We start from the raw sequence: 8340 nt of genomic DNA on the forward strand, positions 1-8340 counted from the left end.
ATCGGACTCTATGGTTACCCATTGGACCCCCTCCGGATACCCATTGGACTCAGTATGGTGACCCATCGGACTCTGTATGGTTACCCATCGGACTCTGTATGGTTACCCATCGGACTTTGTATGGTTACCCATCGGACTCCCTCCGGTTACCCATCGGACTCCCTCCGGTTACCCATCGGACACCCTCCGGATACCCATCGGACACTGTATGGTTACCCATCGGACTCCCTCCGGTTACCCATCGGACACCCTCCGGATACCCATCGGACTCTGTATGGTTACCCATCGAACTCCCTCCGGTTACCCATCGGACTCCCTCCGGTTACCCATCGGACTCTGTATGGTTACCCATCAGACACCCTCCGGATACCCATCGGACACCCTCCGGATACCCATCGGACTCCCTCCGGATACCCATCGGACTCTGTATGGTTACCCATCGGACTCCCTCCGGATACCCATCAGACTCTGTATGGTTACCCATCGGACTCTGTATGGTTACCCATCGGACTCTGTATGGTTACCCATCGGACTCCCTCTTGTTACCCATCGGACTCTGTATGGTTACCCATCGGACTCCCTCTTGTTACCCATCGGACTCTGTATGGTGACCCATCGGACTCTATGGTTACCCATTGGACTCAGTATGGTGACCCATCGGACTCCCTCTTGTTACCCATCGGACTCTGTATGGTGACCCATTGGACTCTATGGTTACCCATCGGACTCCCTCCGGATACACATCGGACTCTGTACGGTTACCCACCGGACTCCCTCTGGATACCCATCGGACTCTGTATGGTTACCCATCGGACTCCCTCCGGATACCCATCGGACTCTGTATGGTTACCCATCGGACTCTGTATGGTTACCCATCGGACTCTGTATGGTTACCCATCGGACTCTGTATGGTTACCCATCGGACTCCCTCTTGTTACCCATCGGACTCCCTCTGGATACCCATCGGACTCTGTACGGTTACCCATCGGACTCTGTACGGTTACCCATCGGACTCTGTACGGTTACCCATCGGACTCCCTCCGGTTACCCATCGGACTCCCTCCGGTTACCCATCGGACTCCCTCCGGTTACCCATCGGACACCCTCCGGATACCCATCGGACACCCTCCGGATACCCATCGGACGTATGGTTACCCATCGGACTCCCCCTGGATACCCATCGGACTCTGTATGGTTACCCATCGGACTCCCTCCGGTTACCCATCGGACTCCCTCCGGTTACCCATCGGACTCCCTCCGGTTACCCATCGGACACCCTCCGGATACCCATCGGACTCTGTATGGTTACCCATCGGACTCCCTCCGGTTACCCATCGGACACCCTCCGGATACCCATCGGACTCTGTATGGTTACCCATCGGACTCCTTCCAGATACCCATCGGACTCTGTATGGTTACCCATCGGACTCCCTCCAGATACCCATCGGACTCTGTATGGTTACCCATCGGATTCCCTCTTGTTACCCATCGGACTCTGTATGGTTACCCATCGGACTCTGTATGGTTACCCATCGGACTCCCTCTGGATACCCATCGGATTCCCTCTTGTTACCCATCGGACTCTGTATGGTTACCCATCAGACTCCCTCCGGATACCCATCGGACTCTGTACGGTTACCCATCGGATTCCCTCTTGTTACCCATCGGACTCCCCCTGGTTACCCCTCGGACTCTGTATGGTTACCCACCGGACTCCCTCTGGATACCCATCGGACTCTGTATGGTTACCCATCGGACTCTGTATGGTTACCCACCGGACTCCCTCTGGATACCCATCGGACTCTGTATGGTTACCCATCGGACTCCCTCCGGATACCCATCGGACTCTGTATGGTTACCCATCGGACTCTGTATGGTTACCCATCGGACTCTGTATGGTTACCCATCGGACTCCCCCTGGTTACCCATCGGACTCTGTATGGTTACCCACCGGACTCCCTCTGGATACCCATCGGACTCTGTATGGTTACCCATCGGACTCTGTATGGTTACCCACCGGACTCCCTCTGGATACCCATCGGACTCTGTATGGTTACCCATCGGACTCCCTCCGGATGCCCATCGGACTCTGTATGGTTACCCATCGGACTCTGTATGGTTACCCATCGGACTCTGTATGGTTACCCATCGGACTCCCTCTTGTTACCCATCGGACTCTGTATGGTGACCCATGGGACTCTATGGTTACCCATTGGACCCCCTCCGGATACCCATTGGACTCAGTATGGTGACCCATCGGACTCTGTATGGTTACCCATCGGACTCTGTATGGTTACCCATCGGACTCTGTATGGTTACCCATCGGACTCTGTATGGTTACCCATTGGACTCCCTCCGGTTACCCATCGGACTCCCTCCGGTTACCCATCGGACTCCCTCCGGTTATCCATCGGACACCCTCCGGACACCCATCTGACTCTGTATGGTTACCCATCGGACTCCCCCTGGATACCCATCGGACTTTGTATGGTTACCCATCGGACTCCCTCCGGTTACCCATCGGACTCCCTCCGGTTACCCATCGGACTCCCTCCGGATACCCATCGGACTCTGTATGGTTACCCATCGGACTCTGTATGGTTACCCATCGGACTCCCTCCGGTTACCCATCGGACACCCTCCGGATACCCATCGGACTCTGTATGGTTACCCATCGATCTCCCTCCGGTTACCCATCGGACTCCCTCCGGTTATCCATCGGACTCTGTATGGTTACCCATCAGACACCCTCCGGATACCCATCGGACACCCTCCGGATACCCATCGGACTCCCTCCGGATACCCATCGGACTCTGTATGGTTACCCATCGGATTCCCTCTTGTTACCCATCGGACTCTGTATGGTTACCCATCGGACTCTGTATGGTTACCCATCGGACTCCCTCTTGTTACCCATCGGACTCTGTATGGTTACCCATCGGACTCTGTATGGTTACCCATCGGACTCCCTCTGGATACCCATCGGATTCCCTCTTGTTACCCATCGGACTCTGTATGGTTACCCATCAGACTCCCTCTGGATACCCATCGGACTCTGTATGGTTACCCATCAGACTCTGTATGGTTACCCACCGGACTCCCTCTGGATACCCATCGGACTCTGTATGGTTACCCACCGGACTCCCTCTGGATACCCATCGGACTCTGTATGGTTACCCATCGGACTCTGTATGGTTACCCATCGGACTCTGTATGGTTACCCATCGGACTCCCTCTTGTTACCCATCGGACTCTGTATGGTGACCCATCGGACTCTATGGTTACCCATTGGACCCCCTCCGGATACCCATTGGACTCAGTATGGTGACCCATCGGACTCTGTATGGTTACCCATCGGACTCTGTATGGTTACCCATCGGACTCTGTATGGTTACCCATCGGACTCTGTATGGTTACCCATCGGACTCCCTCTGGATACCCATCGGACTCCCTCTGGATACCCATCGGACTCTGTACGGTTACCCATCGGACTCTGTACGGTTACCCATTGGACTCTGTACGGTTACCCATCGGACTCCCTCCGGTTACCCATCGGACTCCCTCCGGTTACCCATCGGACTCCCTCCGGTTATCCATCGGACACCCTCCGGATACCCATCTGACTCTGTATGGTTACACATCGGACTCCCCCTGGATACCCATCGGACTTTGTATGGTTACCCATCGGACTCCCTCCGGTTACCCATCGGACTCCCTCCGGTTACCCATCGGACTCCCTCCGGATACCCATCGGACTCTGTATGGTTACCCATCGGACTCTGTATGGTTACCCATCGGACTCCCTCCGGTTACCCATCGGACACCCTCCGGATACCCATCGGACTCTGTATGGTTACCCATCGATCTCCCTCCGGTTACCCATCGGACTCCCTCCGGTTACCCATCGGACTCCCTCCGGTTACCCATCGGACTCTGTATGGTTACCCATCAGACACCCTCCGGATACCCATCGGACACCCTCCGGATACCCATCGGACTCCCTCCGGATACCCATCGGACTCTGTATGGTTACCCATCGGACTCTGTATGGTTACCCATCGGACTCTGTATGGTTACCCATCGGACTCTGTATGGTTACCCATCGGACTCCCTCTTGTTACCCATCGGACTCTGTATGGTGACCCATCGGACTCTATGGTTACCCATTGGACCCCCTCCGGATACCCATTGGACTCAGTATGGTGACCCATCGGACTCTGTATGGTTACCCATCGGACTCTGTATGGTTACCCATCGGACTCCCTCCGGTTACCCATCGGACTCCCTCCGGTTACCCATCGGACTCCCTCCGGTTACCCATCGGACACCCTCCGGATACCCATCGGACACTGTATGGTTACCCATCGCACACCCTCCGGTTACCCATCGGACACCCTCCGGATACCCATCGGACTCTGTATGGTTACCCATCGAACTCCCTCCGGTTACCCATCGGACTCCCTCCGGTTACCCATCGGACTCCCTCCGGTTACCCATCGGACTCTGTATGGTTACCCATCAGACACCCTCCGGATACCCATCGGACACCCTCCGGATACCCATCGGACTCCCTCCGGATACCCATCGGACTCTGTATGGTTACCCATCGGACTCCCTCCGGATACCCATCAGACTCTGTATGGTTACCCATCGGACTCTGTATGGTTACCCATCGGACTCTGTATGGTTACCCATCGGACTCCCTCTTGTTACCCATCGGACTCTGTATGGTTACCCATCGGACTCCCTCTTGTTACCCATCGGACTCTGTATGGTGACCCATCGGACTCTATGGTTACCCATTGGACTCAGTATGGTGACCCATCGGACTCCCTCTTGTTACCCATCGGACTCTGTATGGTGACCCATTGGACTCTATGGTTACCCATCGGACTCCCTCCGGATACACATCGGACTCTGTACGGTTACCCACCGGACTCCCTCTGGATACCCATCGGACTCTGTATGGTTACCCATCGGACTCCCTCCGGATACCCATCGGACTCTGTATGGTTACCCATCGGACTCTGTATGGTTACCCATCGGACTCTGTATGGTTACCCATCGGACTCCCTCTTGTTACCCATCGGACTCCCTCTGGATACCCATCGGACTCTGTACGGTTACCCATCGGACTCTGTACGGTTACCCATCGGACTCTGTACGGTTACCCATCGGACTCTGTACGGTTACCCATCGGACTCCCTCCGGTTACCCATCGGACTCCCTCCGGTTACCCATCGGACTCCCTCCGGTTACCCATCGGACTCCCTCCGGTTACCCATCGGACACCCTCCGGATACCCATCGGACGTATGGTTACCCATCGGACTCCCCCTGGATACCCATCGGACTCTGTATGGTTACCCATTGGACTCCCTCCGGTTACCCATCGGACTCCCTCCGGTTACCCATCGGACTCCCTCCGGTTACCCATCGGACACCCTCCGGATACCCATCGGACTCTGTATGGTTACCCATCGGACTCCCTCCGGTTACCCATCGGACACCCTCCGGATACCCATCGGACTCTGTATGGTTACCCATCGGACTCCTTCCAGATACCCATCGGACTCTGTATGGTTACCCATCGGACTCCCTCCAGATACCCATCGGACTCTGTATGGTTACCCATCGGATTCCCTCTTGTTACCCATCGGACTCTGTATGGTTACCCATCGGACTCTGTATGGTTACCCATCGGACTCCCTCTGGATACCCATCGGATTCCCTCTTGTTACCCATCGGACTCTGTATGGTTACCCATCAGACTCCCTCCGGATACCCATCGGACTCTGTACGGTTACCCATCGGATTCCCTCTTGTTACCCATCGGACTCCCCCTGGTTACCCCTCGGACTCTGTATGGTTACCCACCGGACTCCCTCTGGATACCCATCGGACTCTGTATGGTTACCCATCGGACTCTGTATGGTTACCCACCGGACTCCCTCTGGATACCCATCGGACTCTGTATGGTTACCCATCGGACTCCCTCCGGATACCCATCGGACTCTGTATGGTTACCCATCGGACTCTGTATGGTTACCCATCGGACTCTGTATGGTTACCCATCGGACTCCCCCTGGTTACCCATCGGACTCTGTATGGTTACCCACCGGACTCCCTCTGGATACCCATCGGACTCTGTATGGTTACCCATCAGACACCCTCCGGATACCCATCGGACACCCTCCGGATACCCATCGGACTCCCTCCGGATACCCATCGGACTCTGTATGGTTACCCATCGGACTCCCTCCGGATACCCATCAGACTCTGTATGGTTACCCATCGGACTCTGTATGGTTACCCATCGGACTCTGTATGGTTACCCATCGGACTCCCTCTTGTTACCCATCGCACTCTGTATTGTTACCCATCGGACTCCCTCTTGTTACCCATCGGACTCTGTATGGTGACCCATCGGACTCTATGGTTACCCATTGGACTCAGTATGGTGACCCATCGGACTCCCTCTTGTTACCCATCGGACTCTGTATGGTGACCCATTGGACTCTATGGTTACCCATCGGACTCCCTCCGGATACACATCGGACTCTGTACGGTTACCCACCGGACTCCCTCTGGATACCCATCGGACTCTGTATGGTTACCCATCGGACTCCCTCCGGATACCCATCGGACTCTGTATGGTTACCCATCGGACTCTGTATGGTTACCCATCGGACTCTGTATGGTTACCCATCGGACTCTGTATGGTTACCCATCGGACTCCCTCTTGTTACCCATCGGACTCCCTCTGGATACCCATCGGACTCTGTACGGTTACCCATCGGACTCTGTACGGTTACCCATCGGACTCTGTACGGTTACCCATCGGACTCCCTCCGGTTACCCATCGGACTCCCTCCGGTTACCCATCGGACTCCCTCCGGTTACCCATCGGACACCCTCCGGATACCCATCGGACACCCTCCGGATACCCATCGGACGTATGGTTACCCATCGGACTCCCCCTGGATACCCATCGGACTCTGTATGGTTACCCATCGGACTCCCTCCGGTTACCCATCGGACTCCCTCCGGTTACCCATCGGACTCCCTCCGGTTACCCATCGGACACCCTCCGGATACCCATCGGACTCTGTATGGTTACCCATCGGACTCCCTCCGGTTACCCATCGGACACCCTCCGGATACCCATCGGACTCTGTATGGTTACCCATCGGACTCCTTCCAGATACCCATCGGACTCTGTATGGTTACCCATCGGACTCCCTCCAGATACCCATCGGACTCTGTATGGTTACCCATCGGATTCCCTCTTGTTACCCATCGGACTCTGTATGGTTACCCATCGGACTCTGTATGGTTACCCATCGGACTCCCTCTGGATACCCATCGGATTCCCTCTTGTTACCCATCGGACTCTGTATGGTTACCCATCAGACTCCCTCCGGATACCCATCGGACTCTGTACGGTTACCCATCGGATTCCCTCTTGTTACCCATCGGACTCCCCCTGGTTACCCCTCGGACTCTGTATGGTTACCCACCGGACTCCCTCTGGATACCCATCGGACTCTGTATGGTTACCCATCGGACTCTGTATGGTTACCCACCGGACTCCCTCTGGATACCCATCGGACTCTGTATGGTTACCCATCGGACTCCCTCCGGATACCCATCGGACTCTGTATGGTTACCCATCGGACTCTGTATGGTTACCCATCGGACTCTGTATGGTTACCCATCGGACTCCCCCTGGTTACCCATCGGACTCTGTATGGTTACCCACCGGACTCCCTCTGGATACCCATCGGACTCTGTATGGTTACCCATCGGACTCTGTATGGTTACCCACCGGACTCCCTCTGGATACCCATCGGACTCTGTATGGTTACCCATCGGACTCCCTCCGGATGCCCATCGGACTCTGTATGGTTACCCATCGGACTCTGTATGGTTACCCATCGGACTCTGTATGGTTACCCATCGGACTCCCTCTTGTTACCCATCGGACTCTGTATGGTGACCCATGGGACTCTATGGTTACCCATTGGACCCCCTCCGGATACCCATTGGACTCAGTATGGTGACCCATCGGACTCTGTATGGTTACCCATCGGACTCTGTATGGTTACCCATCGGACTCTGTATGGTTACCCATCGGACTCTGTATGGTTACCCATCGGACTCCCTCCGGTTACCCATCGGACTCCCTCCGGTTACCCATCGGACTCCCTCCGGTTATCCATCGGACACCCTCCGGACACCCATCTGACTCTGTATGGTTACCCATCGGACTCCCCCTGGATACCCATCGGACTTTGTATGGTTACCCATCGGACTCCCTCCGGTTACCCATCGGACTCCC

The sequence above is a fragment of the Cetorhinus maximus genome, unplaced genomic scaffold, assembly GCF_964194155.1.
Source record: "Cetorhinus maximus unplaced genomic scaffold, sCetMax3.hap1.1 HAP1_SCAFFOLD_936, whole genome shotgun sequence".
NCBI lineage: Eukaryota > Metazoa > Chordata > Chondrichthyes > Lamniformes > Cetorhinidae > Cetorhinus > Cetorhinus maximus.